Source organism: Tenrec ecaudatus, chromosome 3 (assembly GCF_050624435.1).
Source record: "Tenrec ecaudatus isolate mTenEca1 chromosome 3, mTenEca1.hap1, whole genome shotgun sequence".
Classification (NCBI taxonomy): Eukaryota; Metazoa; Chordata; class Mammalia; order Afrosoricida; family Tenrecidae; genus Tenrec; species Tenrec ecaudatus.
Genome location: NC_134532.1, coordinates 179689119 through 179705348, shown reverse-complemented (window position 1 = coordinate 179705348; position 16230 = coordinate 179689119). Strand labels below are relative to the sequence as shown.

Below are 16230 nucleotides of genomic sequence, written 5' to 3'. Positions count from 1 at the left end.
AAGGTGAGCATCATGGAATGCTGAGACTGTAACCCTTTACAGGGATAGAAAGTAGGGAGAGACAGCTTGTAGATTAAGACAGATTCGCAGGGCCCAGAGGCCAGCACACTGGACTTGCTTCCTCACTTCTGGCCCCTGCCAGGAAAAAATCCCAAATGGTGCAACTGGAATGCATTTTTTATGAGCTAGACCAATAGTTCTCAACCTTCCTAATGCCATGACCCTTTAATATAGTTCCTCAGGTTGTGGTGACACCCAGCCATAAAATTATTTTTGTTGATACGTCATAATTGTAATTTGCTACTGTTATGAATCAGGCAACCCTTGTGAAAGGGTAGTTTGACCCCACAAAGGGGTGATGACCCACAGGTTGAGAACCACTGAGCTAGACCTTAATCCTAGGCCACCATGTCTACCCAAATGTGATGTGTTTCACTTTAAAATGTCACTTGTTTGATTTCATACATCTTTAGCAACACTCTCACCCAGCCAATTAGATGATAATTAAAGAATTTCCTAAAACTGGTTCCTTGATGTCAGAAAGCCATTTGCTTTTCTCCGACGCATCTATTAGCCGATTATTTCCATTTAGCACTCCACTGCTTGGGACTCTCAAATGACTGCATTTTATGCTTCTTCCTTCGCGCTTAATGCAGTTCATAAATTTTACTCTAAAAGTTTGGGCATAAATCACACTAAAAGCCCAAGTTGCTGCAGAAAAGTAGTAGCAAATCAGTTTGGGATATCAAGCCACCGATATCAATTCGACATTCAGTCCCTTCAAATGAAGGCAGACCCCACCCCTACCACCCGCTTGTCTAAAGGTGATTAAACATTTTTTAAAAAGCTATGTTCCCTGATTTATTCATATCAAGCCCCAGATAACAAAACAAAAGCCTGCACATTCAAAATATTAAATTATTTTGCGTTCTGGTTTGCTTGTTGTTTAACCCAGCATCTTCTGAGTTGTAGGTTTAAAAAAATAATCATCTCTGTACAGGGGAAAACAAATGCCACAGAGAAATCATTATTCACTCCTGGTCAAGGTGAAGGGTTGCAAATTCAAACTATTCTGAGAGTGGGGGAAAAGTCCTTACATCCAACTCCACCACCCTGAAGACCATTGAACCTGATGTCAGTAGTGTCTGCGGTGACATTGCCTTATGAGAGGCAAAGCCATGTTTGATTCTCAGGGCCTCAGGGTAGGCCGGTGACCCCCTTGTAAAATAAAGCTTAGATGTTGTCTTTAACTCTGTCTCCACAGCTGTATTCATTGGTGGTAGATTAGTAAACAAACAAACAAACAGATAAATGGACTTCAAGGAGGCTTTCTCCTATGTGGAAATAGTTTTTTTTTGCTTTGATTGGAAAATAAATATTCCACCTGTGAGATGCAGGACATTAAAATTAGACCTCGGTGGCCATTCCATGGCAGGGAATTTCTCCAAGACAACATAATCATAATAATAATCGGCACTTTCCATCCACAAGGCAATTTTTGAACATTAGCTAATCAATCTGTCCAGCATCCGTGAGAGGTGGATGTATAAGGACCATTATTTTCATCGGGGAGCGAGAAATGATGGGGAAAGCTTTGTGGCTGAGACCCCGCAGAGGTCAAGAAAACCCTGGCTAAGAGCTAGCAGAACCAGCTTCAAGAGCGCGATAGCATTGAGACTTCAAGCAAGAGAGTAGGGCTACAAGATCAGTTAGGGGATTCTGCAATATCCCGGGTGCGATGTCTGCTCCCCGCTTTATTGGGCAAACAGTAGAAATAAGAAAGAGTAGATAGGAGGTTTTTGTATTTGTTTTGGGGGGGGTTGGTTTTTTTTTGTGTTTTTTTTGCAATCATCCGGCCCTACTGAAAAGAAGTCTTCTAAATCCACTCATTCATTTCCAGATTCGTTACTTGACTCATCCACTCAGTGCCTCGCTGAAGGGGCTTTGGCTAAACCCCTGGGGTTTACCCACTCACCATGTGTTGGGAGTTTGCAGGAACTAGGTCAGATTTGGAAGATACTAAATGAGAACAACAATCCTCTAATCGGAATGTACTAATCTGCAACATTGTGATTTAGAATATTGCCCCGGCTAACACAGAGATCGCAAAATGGTAGCGGTTCCACATCGCAGCCCTCTCTCTAGGTCATCTCTTCCTCTTTAGCATCCTTGCGATGCCCTTGCTCAGGTCCTCCTCTCTGAGCTGTTTCTCACCGAGGTGATTGTAATTGCCTTCGATGGTCTGGTCTCTCGTTTGCAGGGCTTGTTTCTGCTTGTTCCCAGTGCTGTTTTCTGAACCTCAAATCTGACCCTATAATTGTTTTGCTTGAAGGCCTTCACTCATGTCTTCCAGAATACAAGCCCATCAATCAAGGTCCTTCACATTCAGAGTGATGCTCTTGTTCAGCATCTCAACTCCCATCGCTCTCTTCCTTGCTTCTTCCTTGTTGTTGTTAGAGGCTGAAGAGGCAGTTCTGACTCACAGCCATCTTATTTAACAGACTTACACTGTGTTAGACAAGGGTCTCTAGAGAAGCAAAACCAGTGACACTTGTATGTGAATGTGTATGGAAAGAGAAATGAGTCAAGAAAGGGCTTACACCATTGTAGAAGTGGGTAAGTCCAGTCTGGTTCAAGTTCATGGATCAGCTATAACCTGAAGGCTTCTCCTGTCCTTTTGCTGCAGTGCCTGATGAACAGAAAGCAGGTAGATGAAGCAGGTAGACCACAGACTGGTGGATGCCAATCAGAAAAAAAGCCAAATGAATCCAAGGTTGGCAGTCCACTAATGGCCTCTGGAACCTGCCGACAGTATAACAGGAGGTCAATGAACCAGATGCAGGATCCAAATCCAGCAGTGAGTTTAGAAGTGAGCCAGTTTCCCCACACACTGTCCATTTATACTAAGAAGAGGCCACACTCCAAATAAATCCTCCTTCAGTTGTATCAAGGCTGTATTAAGGTTAAGGAGGTCTATCCTCAGTAGCTTCTACCACTAACAGAGAGGTGTTAGTTTGTCACATTGGTAGCTTGTGTGTTTCTGTGATACTGAAAGTGATGTCACTGTATTTCAAATGCCACCATGGCCACCCACAGTGAACAGGTTTCAGTCAAGCTTCTAGACTACGAAGAAGGAATAAGCTGTCCACTTCAGAGGAAGTAAGTATTTCAAACTCCACGGATAGCACCGAAACATTGTCAGAGATGGTGCTGGAAGATGAGCCTGTCAGGTCAGAAGATACTCATAATATGCCAGAGGCAGAGCTGCCTCTTCAGAGCAGTGTGGACCATAAAGACTTGGCTGGAGGGAAGCCTGCAAGATCTTCCTGTTCTGATGGGGAATGACTCAAAATAAACTGAAGCAGGTGCAAATATCAGTTCATCATTGGAACTTGGAATGTACAGCATATGCATCTAGGAAAACTCAAAGCCATTAAAAATGAAATAGGATGCATAAAGATTGATATGCTCAATCTTAGCAAGCTAAAATGGACTGACACTGGCCACTTAGAATGAGAAAAAAAGTCTTATGGTTTGCTATGCTAAGAACGACACCATCAAGAGGCATGGTGTGGCATTCATTGTCAAGAAGGACATGTCAATCGTTATCTTGAAGTGCAGTGCTGTATCTGGTAGGATGTCTATTCACATACAAAGCCATTCAATCAATACACGTATTATTCAAATGTATGCACCAACCACCAAAGCTAGTGAAAAAGAAATGGAAGAATTGCACCAGTCTGAAATTGATCAAAGATGCAATCAAGATGCATTGATAATTATTGATTATTTGAATGCGAAAGTTGGATACCAAGAAGACAGTAGTTGGAAAACATGGTCTTGGTGAAAGAAAGGAAACTGGAGATTGCATGATAGAATTTTGTAAAACCAATGACTTCATCATAGCAAATATCCTTTTTCCACAACACCAAAGGCAATGACACACGTGAATTTCTCCAGAGAGAATACACAGAAGTCAAATGGACTACATCTGTGGGAAGAGATGATGGAGAAGGCCAGTATCAACAGCGAAAACCTAGCTAACTATGGAACAGACCATCCATTATTCATATGTAATGAAGAAAATTCAAACAAGTCACAAAAGTCCCACTTGAATTTTGAGAACATCTCAAAAACAGCTTTGATGCACTGAACACTAATGACAGAGACCCGATGAGCTGTGGGAGGACATCAAGACCATCTTCCACGAAGAAAGCACACGGCCACTGAAACAAAAGGAAAGATCAAAGTGGATGTCAGAAGAGACAAAACTTTCTCTTAAACATAGAGTATCTGAGGCCAGGAAGGAAACAATGACATCAGGAGCTGAACAAAATTTCAAAGGGCAGCTTGAGAAGAGAAAGTCAAATATTACAGGGAAATATGCAAGAACCTAGAATTAGATAAGCAATATTAGGAACAGCCTGCTCCGCATATGCAAAACTGAAAAAACTAAAGAAAAATAAAACCAAGCCTGAAGTTGCAATATTGAAACATTCTATGCGGGCCCTGATGGCGTGGTGGTACCCTTGGGCTGCTAAGGGCAAGGTCAGCAGTTCAAAACCAGCAGCAGTGCCTCAGAAGAAAGATGGAGGGTTCTACTCGCATAAAGACTTGTAGTCTCAGAAATTCACGGGTGCAGTTCTAACTTGTCTTGTAGGGTCACTATGAGTCCACATTGACTTTATGGCTTATGAGTTTGGATTTTATTTTTGGTATAGGAAAAAATATTGAATAGAGCAACAAGCATCAAAAGAATATGGAAACAATACAGAGTTACTGTGCCTAAAAGAACTAGTTGACATTCAACTGCTTTAAGACATAGCATATGAGAATGCACAATGGTACTGAAAGAAGGCCAAGCTGTACTGAAGCATTAGCCAAAAACAAGGCTCCAGGAATTGATGAATTACCAACTGAAATGTTTCAGAAAGCTGAAGAAGCACTGGAAACACTCATTCTTTGTGTCAGGAAATTTGGACGACAACTACTTGGCCAACTGACTGGAAGAGAGCCATATTTGTACCCATTCCAAAGGAAGGCGACCTAAAAGAAGGTGCAAATTATAGAACAATATCATTGGTAGTATGTGCAGGTAAAATTTTGCCAAAGATTATCCAACAAAATACATTGACAGGGAGCTGCCAAAGATTCAGGCTGGATTCAGTAGAGGATGTGGAACAAGGGATATCATTGGCTTATTCCAGATAGATCTTGATGCAAAGCAGAGAGTAGCAGAAATAGGTTTACTTGTGTTTCATTGATTATGCCAAGGCATATAAGTATATGGATCATAACAAACTATTGATAGCCTTAAGAAGAATGGGAATCCCAGAACACTTCATTGAGATACATGCACCAAGAGACAGCTTTTTGAATAGAATAAAAGAATATTCCATGGTTTCAAATGAATAAAAGTGTGTTTTGGGGTTGTATCCTCTCACCATACTTACTTAATTTCTATGCTGAGCATATTATCATAGAATATACATCACATAAGGAGAAGTATCAGGATTAGAGGAAGGCTTATGAGCAATCTGTGATATGCAAATAGCATAAACTTCCTTGCTGAACATGAGGAGGACTTGAAGCACTCGCTGATGAAAATCAAGGATTGCAGCCTTCAGTATGGATTGAAAGTCAATGTAAAAAAACAAAAGAACCCCCAAATCCTCATAACTGTACCACGAAGTAACATCATCATAAATGGAGAAAATATGGAGGTTTTTAAGGATTTTGTCTTGGATTCCCCCAATGGTCATGGAAGCAGCAGTCAAGAGACCAGAAGATGAGCTGCATTGGGTACATCTTCTACACAAGGCCTCTTTAGAGTATTGAAAACCAAGGATGTTACTTTGAGGACTAAAGTATGTTTGGCCCAAGCCATAGTGTTTTCAATTGCCTCGCATGCATGTGAAAGTTGGACATTGAACACAGAAAATGAAGAAAAATCAATGCATTTGAACTATGATGCGGACGAAGATTATTGAAAGTGCCATGGACAAAGAACAAACAGGAATCTCTCTTGGACGAAGTACAACCAGAATGCTTCAGGGGGGCAAGGAACACAACAAGACTTCATGTCAGGCACTTTGGACATGTTGTCAGGAGAGAGCAGTTCCAGGGGAAGAACATCCTGCTGGGATAAGTGGAGGGAGGGGCAGTGAAAGAGGATGATCTTGGGCGAGACAGATTGAGGTCATGGCCGCAACAATTGGCTCAAACAAAAGAAAACACGTGAAAACGATGCAGTCCTGTGCAGTGTTTCTGTTGTTTATAAGGTCGCTCTGCGTCCAAACTGACTTAACAGCACCGAACATCAACAACAACATCCCTGTTGGCTTACAGGATGACATAGTGGGCTGTTCACAAGGTCAGCAGTTTGAAAGCACTTGTTACTCCGAGGGAGAAAACGAGGTTCTCAACTCCTGTAAAAAGTAACAGTCATGGAAACACACAGGGACAGTTCGATTCTGTCCTGTAAGGTTCCTATGAGTCTGAATCAACTGGAGAGGAGTGTGTTTACTGCAAACACTGCCTGGTTCTGGCAAACCTCACAATTGTCATATTGGACCCACTGTTACAGCCACTGTGTCAACCCAGCTCATGGAGGGTCTTCCGCTCTTTCTGATGACCCTCTACTTTATCAAGTTTGATGTCCTTTTCCAGAGATTGGTCCCTTCTGGCCAAATGCCCAAAGCATCTGAGACAAATTCACTTCCTTCACTTATACGGAGCATTTGGCTATATTTTCTCCAAAGCAGAATTGCTGATTTAGGACCCAGGACTTTCAATATTCTTCACCAACATCTTAATTCAAGTACATCACTTCTTCCATGGATTTCCTTATTCATTGTCTAGTTTTTACACGCTATTGAAAATACCATGGCTTGGATCAGGTACACCTTAATCTTCAAAGTGACATCTTTGCTCTTTGACTCCTTAAATATGGGTGGTTCCGCAGATTTGAACAATGTAATACATCACGCACTAGATCTTTCTCCTGTGGAGCAGCTGGGGGTTTCAGACTGCCAATAGTGTGGCTAGCATTTGAATTTTTAAGTACTGTGCCACTCAGATTCCTCACTATGTGTTAAAGAAGGTGTGTGTATACCACATCCATTCCTCACTTATCAATTGGTTAGATTTTATCATGACAAATCAGTGGTATGTGAAATGCAGGATAATCATATCAGATCGCCCAATAGAGGGCGATTCCATCATCACAAAATCCCCCTCAGGTGTGTGTGAAATCTGGACAATGAATGAGGACGTCCCTGGAAGAGTAGAGGGAATAGAATGGTGGTCTTGGTGAACAATAGAGACCACATCGTGGACTGCCAGAAGACAAACAAATCTGTCATGGAAAAAGAAAAGCCAGAGTGCTCCTTGGAAGTGAGGATGGTGACTTTGTTTTAAGGACTTTGGACTTGTCGTCAGGTAGTACCAGCCCTGGAAAGGACATCATTTTGGTGGAGGGTCATCAAAAAAGAGGAAGACCCTAGACAAGATGATGCAGCACAAGGCAGCATTTTGTTCTATTGCAATGATTCAGGGCAGACCTCATGGCACCTAGCAACAATAAAGTTGAGGAAATGACCTGGGGCCACTAAACCTTACCTCCTCTGGCTTCCTCAGTGGGGAGGAGAATCTAGCTCCACACCAACCCATGATTGATTGCCATAGAGCTGGTTGTCTCTGTCAGACATACCTTCACCCTCCATCCTTCTTTACACCATCTGACACCCACTGTTCTGCCACATCACTATTTTCCTGCTGTATCTGATGGCCCATTGCGATGGTCACACAGAACTCACAGACTACGCTCACAGACGAAGGGGTTATTAGGAAAGTAAACACGCGACCACAAGCCAGGTTAGAAAACCTAAAGGATACAATCTTTGGTCCACAGAAGCATCTCTTCTCAGCCAGCATGTAAGTGTCTCTCTTGTCCACAGCCTCTCAGACATGTGGTCCCTTGGTCTCTACCTCACAATCTTGATATTGCTCCTCTGCTCTGTCTCATGGTCTCAGCTTTGGGACCTCTGTCCTCTGCTGCTTCGGCCACTTCAGATTAGGGATCTCCCATGTGCTTTGCTGGTAGCTCTTCTTTGTTGATGGTCCCTGGATTCTCTCTGTGTGCTTCTGAGATGACTGTCTTATACCCAGAAGAATGGCAAACTGACCAGTGGTTGAAGTAGACTTCTTTGTACCTTTTTGAATGGCTTCCCCCAAGCATTTGGTGGGAATAAGAGAGAAAAGGATAGCAGAATGATATGGAATTGACTTCATTTCACCACAAAAGAGACATTGTTTTCAACAAGATAAACTCTAAGCAACATTATCACAGTTGTCTATATCCTGAGTGGGCTCCAACTCATAGTGACTGTATGTACAGAGTCAAACACTGCCCAGGCTTGCAGAACCCTCCAGCTCTTTCTTATGGTCGAGCCCTTTGTTACAGCTTCTGTGCCGATCCATCTTGTCAATCCTCTCTCTCGCGAACCCTCTTCATTACCCAGCATCATCAGGGACTGGTCTCTCCTGACAACATGTCCAAAGTACACGAGACAGAATCTTCTTCTGCTTGCCTCTACGGAGCACTCTGGCCGTACTTCATCCAAGACAGATTTATTAGTTCTTTTGGAAGCACATGGTCCTTCCAGTATTCTTCACCAGCCTCATAATTCAAATGCATTGATTCTTCTTCGATCTTCCTTATTCAATTTCCAGCTTTCACATGCATATGAATCAAGTGAAAATACCATGGCCTGGGTCAGGCACAGGTCAGTCCTCAAAGTAACATCCTTGCTCTTCAACACTATAGAGGCCTGGTGCAGGGGATTTACCCACTACAATGTGTCATCTGATCTCTTGACTGCTGCTTCCGTAAGCATTGATTGCGTATCCAAGCAAAAGGAAATCCTTGACAACTTAATTTTTTCCTTATTTATCCTGATGTTACCCATTGATGTAGTTGTGAGGGTTTTGGTCTTCTTTGCATTGATTCATAATCCACACTGAAGGCTGCAATCCTTAATTTGCATCAGCAAGTGCTTCAAGTCCTCCTTATTTTCAGCAAGCTAGGTTGTATAATTTACATATCACAAGTTAACACGCCCTCCCTCAAGCCTGATACTACATTCTTCTTCATATAAGGTAGCTTCTCTGATAATTTGCTCAGCATACAAATTGTATAAGTATGGTGCGAAGGTGCAACCCTGAAGCACACCTTTTCTGATTTTACACCATGCAGTATTCCCTTGTTCTGTGCACACAACTGCCTCTTGATCCAAATACAGGTTCTGCATTAAGTGTTCTAGAATTCCTGTTCTTCTCAAGGCTACCCATAGTGTGTTAGGATCCCCGCCTTCACTTTGCATAGTCCATGAAGCACAAGGGAATATCTTTCTGCTATTCTCTGCTTTCCACCAGTCGACATCTGACATCAGCAATGATATTCCTTGTTCCACATGCTCTTCTGGATCTGGCCTGAGCCTCTGGCAGCTCCCTGTCAGTGTACTTTTGATGAATGATCTTCAGCAAAATTTTACTGGACTGAGTATAAATATGGATCTCTCTAGTGAATTGACCAAGCAACTGTCTTCTCCATCTCCTGGCATAGAGGAGGGTGTGGCTCCAGCGCTTCAGCCGCTTGTTGAAACATTTCAGTTGGTCTCCCATCAACTGCTGGACCTGTGTTTTTGACTCAGGCTTCCAGTGCAGCTTGGACTTGATTAGCTAACTCCCTCTCCCTTTTGATTAGTTCTGGGCGCATTTCACAGTTGTCTGTGAGAACTCTATGGTGTGAATTTTTCTATATTCTCAGAGGAATCTGTCCATCCCTGTTCCTCAGTCCCTCGTTTGACACTGGCTTTGGCATGAGAGGTCCAAATGCGGCACGATCTGTGATTTAGGCTAAGGTCACCAACAGCTGAGGAGCTGCCTGTAGTATGTCCTGATTGCTGGGGTCTGTTGTCCGTTGACATCAAGTTATCTTCAATTCATGGCAGCCTGTGCATAACAGAAAGTAACACTGCCATTCCTGAGCCCTCTTTGGATCATTGATATATTTTTAATTCATCCTTATGGCCTTTGTGCCAATCCAGTGCATGTTTTCCCCTTTGCTTTACCAAGCATACGGGAGAGCCCTGGTGGCATAGTGATAGCTGAAGGTTGGAAACCGCCAGCTGGACCGAGGGAGGAAGACAAGGCTTTCTACTGCTTGTCAAGTACAGTCTCGGAAACCCACAGGCCTTCTCCCCTACCCTATAGGGTCATTAATGGATCAGAATGGACTCTCTGTGGCAGTAAGTTTTGTTCTTATTTTTTTAACAGTTGTATTGGCACTTAATCTACTTATCATACAATTCAATAGTTCAATCCTATCAAGGAGCTGTACAATTATCACCCCATTCCATTTTAGAAGACCCCCTCCCATCATGGTTGTCACTTTTTAAATGGGTTGTGTCAACACCATCAGTTCTAGTGCTCTCCGCCCCCCCCCCTTTTTTAAGCCAAGCATAATGTCTCCTAGAAATTGTTCTTTCTCGATGGAGTGGCCAAACCAAGAGAGCTGAGGTATCACCACCCTTACTTCTAAAGGACATTCTGGTTGTCTTTCTCCCCAGCGCGAGCCTGTCCTCCGAGCGCGCCAGCGTCCCGGCGCCAGCAGAGGACGCGCCACACGGAGCACACGCTGCGGCCGCGGCGCCGCCGAAGACGGACGGACAGGAAGCCGACGGGCAGGGCTGCGTGGAGATGCCCTGGAGAGCAGCGGGCACGGTTAGACGAGATGCCAGTCAGCCGTGCTGTGGCCTCGCAGAAGCAGCCCCCAGCCCCAGTTAAAGTCCCCCCGAGAAACAACGAGGCGCCGTACGTAACCCACCAGGATGACGCGTCTGCCCCCTAGTGGAATAGGCGCTCGTGACAGTCAGATGGAGACCAGGTGTCAAGTTGCATTTCCCATCCATCCGAGAGGGTGGATCGTACCTGGGCTTTTCTCGCTCCCCAAGCTCTCATTTTGCTACATCAAGAGGAAGCAGCGTTGTCAGAGCCAGGATTCTACACAGTTTAAAAGCCAGCCTCTGTTTTTGGCCTGTCTGCACCATCCCAACCAAGTGAATTCGAGGTTCATTTGCCCCACCCACATAGTGTTCATTCAGTTGAATGAGGTTTTTACTCTGTGTTTTAAGGCTGGTCACCAGGGATTTCTCCTCAAGGATTTCCAGAGTATTGTGTAAAACAAGTCACTCAATTTAAAATGCATGATTTTTCTTTCCGTGAAGACATAATGACTTCAATTACACCTACTATTCCAGGCACCAGGGCCTTTCCCGCAGGGAATTTACCCATTTTGATGAAACCCAAATGTCATTCATCCTATTCCCAAAGGACAGGTTGAGGTGGCATTTGGACCCACCTTGTCTCTTGCCCAACGCAAACTCACCACCATCGAGCTGATTCTGGCTCGTGGAGACCCTATAGGACCAGATAGCACTGCCCGTGTGGGTTTCGGAAACTCTTTACGGGAGTAGAAAGCCTCATCTTTCCCCCTATAGAGCTGCTGGTGGATTCAAACCGCTGAGCTTGCGGTTCGCAATTCAATGTGTGACCAAATCCCCGCCTGTCTTCCTCTGCCTTCATTTTAAGAAGTTGGTCATGGGCGCGTGCTGCTGCTGGAGAGATGGGTTGTGTTGGTTCTGAGCTGTGTTTTGTCTGATCGCAGAGCATAATCTGGAAGGGGAGCAAGGCTGCCCCAGGGGACTGCAGCAGAGAGACCTCTCCCCCACAGGGACTGCAGCCAGTAGGGAACCACGGTTTGGGAAGCCTTTGCCTGACTGAATTCTTCCATGAAGGCTAAATTGCATGTCCTCTGCCCTCGGGGACACCCAACCAATCAGATAGGTGCCTTCTCAATGGTTTATAGGAACACAAAAACAAACAAAACCCCCAGCCATTGCCATTCGCTTGATTATTCCAATTTTATGGTAATAAATGTTAACTGCCTGGCTCTTACTCTGATCAACATCAGCATTGACTTTGACTCTGAATTATAAACCCAGTGCATCAGGAAAAGCCCCCAAGGGCCTCAACTTTGCACGCCAAACCCACTGTCTTCAAGCCCATTCCACTTCTAAACACTGCACACACTGCCTGGTCAGCCTGGTGTCTGCCAGAAATGCAGCCAGTTTCCCTTGCAGTAGAGACGAAATGCCTCTAGAGGGCACTCACAGACTCCCCATGAAGTTGAGGGCTTGCGAATATGCAAAGTTTCACTGAAATGGCAGAGACCCTGAGGTGAGGCCTGACTGGTTTTATATAGAGAGATATGGCTAGGTCTCAAGGTTTTCATCAGCCAAGAAAACCTCTTTGTTCTAGTGGATCCGCATCAGTGCAAGTCACACCCAGGCAGGACACTGAACGGGGACTCCATCCCCTCTAGGAGAGCCGGCTGGAGTTCACCGGTGTGTCCTGTTCATCATTATCGGGAGAGGCAGGGAAATGAAGATTCAACAGCGTTAGCTCCGGCAGTGGAGCTGCTGGCCCTGGGGACCCGCTGGGAACTTCATGTTCTGGCCTAGCTCCGTGGCAATCCTGGGGAACGGCCGTCTGACCTCTCTCTGGGTCACCTGAGGAAATCAGCTCTGGTTAGAGGAGATGGTCCCTAATCGACTTTGGGGTTGTGAAAGCACATTGTGGGCCCATGTTTTGAAAGGAGTGTGTTTAACTTGGATCAGATCTGTGTAGAGGAGATTTGAACTCGCCTTGGGTGGGTAAGTGAACCAGAAGGCTGTTTTTCAGTCTTTCCGGCCTTCCCTGCTCCGCTGCCTGTTGGCACCCTTCCATGCCTGAGGTCAGGACAAGGGGGAGCCCTGCTTATTGGTTGGGAGAGATTGGTCCAGGTGATTGTCAGGGCTCTTGTTGACTCTTCAGTGTATGACTCCACGAATGTACATATGTTGTGTGTGTGCATGAAAGGGAGGCCCAGGTGGAGGCAGTGCACAGACCTGGTGATGGGCTGATGGAACCTCACCAGAGCACAGGTCTACTCTGATACCCGTGGGTCTCCAGGAGTCAGACTGACTCCATGGAAACGGGCTGGGTGTCTTCTTAGAGGCTGTATGAGAATGTCTGGGGAGCTAGCTTTCAAGGCACCTCTGTAGGTTGGGAGGCTAAGGGTTATTTTAGGTTACAAAAGAGACTTCAATTTTAAAGATCATTTAGGGAGAACAGTTATTGTTTTGAAAGTGACCAAGACAGCTACATGGTGGGGATGAGGGATATCATTAGCACAAGGTCATAATCACGTGCAAGATTCACAGTCAGGATGCTAGTTAAGGGACACATGAAATAAAAGGCGGTTGCTGGGAGGTGCCATCAGTGAGGAACCACAGCGACCTTACACGGAACAGAACAATCCAGTGCCTCGTCTGGCACCGCCCGAACTGTTGCTCCCATGCTTGAGCCCATTGTTTCAGCCATGGTGTCACTGCAGTGCCCCATCCACTTTACCAAACATGATGTCCTTCTCTGGGGACTGAATGCTCTAGACAACATGCTCCAAGAATGGAAGATGAAGTTACCACATCCCTGCTTCTAAGGCACACTCTGGTCAGACTTCTTCAAAGACCAATTGATTTGTCCTATTAGCAGTCGATGGTACTTTTAATATTCTTTTCCAGCACTATGATTCAAACACATTAATTCTTCTCCTTTGTGCTTCTTTCTTCAATGTCCAACTATTACAAATTCATGTGACACATTGATGCATCACAGTTACAGGTGGGAGCACAAGTGGGAATAGGGCCGTGAATGGGATGCGTCAGTCATTATGCTAGAAGAGCTGACAAGATTGGACCAAGCCTTTGACTGAGGCTCTGGACACAACTGATAAGGCATGACCCCTGACCACGTGACCCCCACACTGTCACTAGTAGGGTGATCCATCAAGGACACGCCGAAGCAATCCCTGAGACAGGCTGCCCTGCCCTGGGCTGGCTGGAAAGGGGAGGAGGTAATCCACTTTCCCATGCACTCTCCCTGAGGGCAAGGTGATCTACATCCTCAGCGCAACATCACAATGAATTCAATGGAGGCTTAACCTTGGGGACTCTGCAAATGATTTTAGGTTTTCACTGTCATCGGTAGCCTTCTGCAAATGGGGTGCTCAGAATGGAATGTATTATAGACATAATACAGTGCTTACACCTATGCTCAACTATCCTAGCAATGCTTAAGACGATGTCTCAGGACGGGGCAGGACTTCCTTCCGCTGTCCTCGAGATGGCGGGGAGTGGACATTACTGGATGGCGCCTAGCAACAACAGGGCCAGCTGCAAGCAGCCCTGGGGGACACATACTGTGAAACTCTTGGCTACTAACTGGAAAGTTGGTACCTTGACCTGTCAAAGAGCAGTTGATAACAGATGTCTTGCTTTGAGTTGGGGATTGGTTTACTCATGAAACCAAATATTCATGCTAAGGAAATTCCTGATAAAAATTAACTCTGCCAATGGTTTGTTTTTGGTTCCGCCACCTCACCACAAGTGACAAATCCTTTCCTTGTGGAAGCCCGACTTTCTGAAATTGAATTTCAAAAGATACGGCTGGGTGGAGGGCCAGAGACCATCTTGTGGCCTGACACAGGTTTATGGTCTTAAAAGGAGGGAGTGTTGTGGGGGTTGAATCAACCATGGTGATGGTGACCAGAGGCTGAGCTTGGAAACATTCTCTCTCCTCTTTCACGGATAAACCTCATTGTACCTAGCCTCTTTGAGTCATTTGCGCTTTCTGGTATCAAAATGGTCTCCCTGGATGCAGACAAGGAGCCCCGGGGCCGAGGGGTTCTGAGTTGGTCGGCAGTTCAAGTGACCAGCAACTCTTCAGGAGGAAGATGAGGTGAGGTTTTCTACTCCCGTAAAGGGTTAGAGCCATGGTTCTCAACCTTCCTAATGCTTCAACCCTTTCATACAGTTCCTCATGTTGTGGTGGCCCCCAACCATAACATTATTTGCGTTGCTACTTCATAACTGTAATTTTGCTACTGTTATGAATTGGGCAACCCCTGGGAATGGGTCGTTCAACTCGCAAAGGGGTCTGAATCCACAGGTTGAGAACTGTTGGCTTAGAGTCTTGGAACCCCACCGGGGCAGTGCTACCCTGTCCTACAGGGTCACTATGAGTTAGAATTGACTCAATGGTGGTGAGAGTCTTTGAGAGATGCAGATAGACTACTGACTCAGAATAAACATTATATTCAAATTTCATTGATTTTTAAGTGGGAGAAAAGACCTAACATTCTACTTACAGATTTCAGCTAAGGCAACCTCATGGGGCAGTTCTGGGAAGTGGGGTTGCTGAAGCAGACTGGGTTTCTGAAACGATAACGCTTTACGGGAGTAGAAAGCCTCATCTTTCTCCTGTGGAGCAGCTGGTGGATTCAAACCCGAAGGGGCAGGTGTGCTAAACTGAGATGTTTGTTCTTTGTCCAACATACAGGTTTGGGGAGCCTTCGAAGGATTTAAAGTAGCATCCTCAAATCAATATACGCCATCTGGAAGAAGTCTCCCTCACCAGCTAGCCCTTCTGTGCCTCAGCTTCCCCGACCTTTCAGTCCCGGTCCTGCCTTGGCTGCACGCTTGAATGATGACCTGCGCATTCCCTGTGAAGCCCTCCTCTTCCTCACACCCCCCCCTCCAGAGGTAAAGGCTGTGTGACAGCAAGGACTGTGTCTTACACGCCACGCGTGACTCCACTTTGCAGCGCTTCTCCACGCATGCGCCACGTGCCAATCGCGGGGAGGACTTGCGACCAGAACATGCCGCTGACGAGCCAACTCGGTGGCCTTACTGATGTAACGATGGCGAGGCTAAAACAGGGTTCCAATGAAAGAACTACTTGGCTTAAAGAAAATAAAATGTTGGTGACTCGCCGACCGCAAAATTGGTGTGCGAGGATGAGCCGTTGGCGCCAGCACAGGGCCAAGCGTGCCAGGCGGGGCTTGACAAGAAGCTGTCCCCGGAGTGACGGACTTCCGTCCATTTCTGCCCATTGGTGGTCCGGTGGTGAGGAGTTTTGATTCCGACGTGTAATCCACTTTGAAGGCTGCAGTCTTCCGCAGCACGTGCTTCAAGTCCTCTTCGCTTCCGCCAAGGAAGAGGGCGCTACCTGCCCATCAGAGGTTGGTTTTTAATAAGCCCTCCGCCGATCACGGAGCCCCGTCTGCCT

The 16230-nt window shown here is 45.5% G+C and overlaps 1 pseudogene; it reads left to right on the top strand.

Annotated features, from left to right (window-relative positions):
* Window positions 1-10848, top strand: part of LOC142442473 (centrosomal protein of 63 kDa-like) — a 51813-nt pseudogene extending 40965 nt beyond the window's left edge.
* The last annotated feature ends 5382 nt before the right edge of the window (window positions 10849-16230 follow it).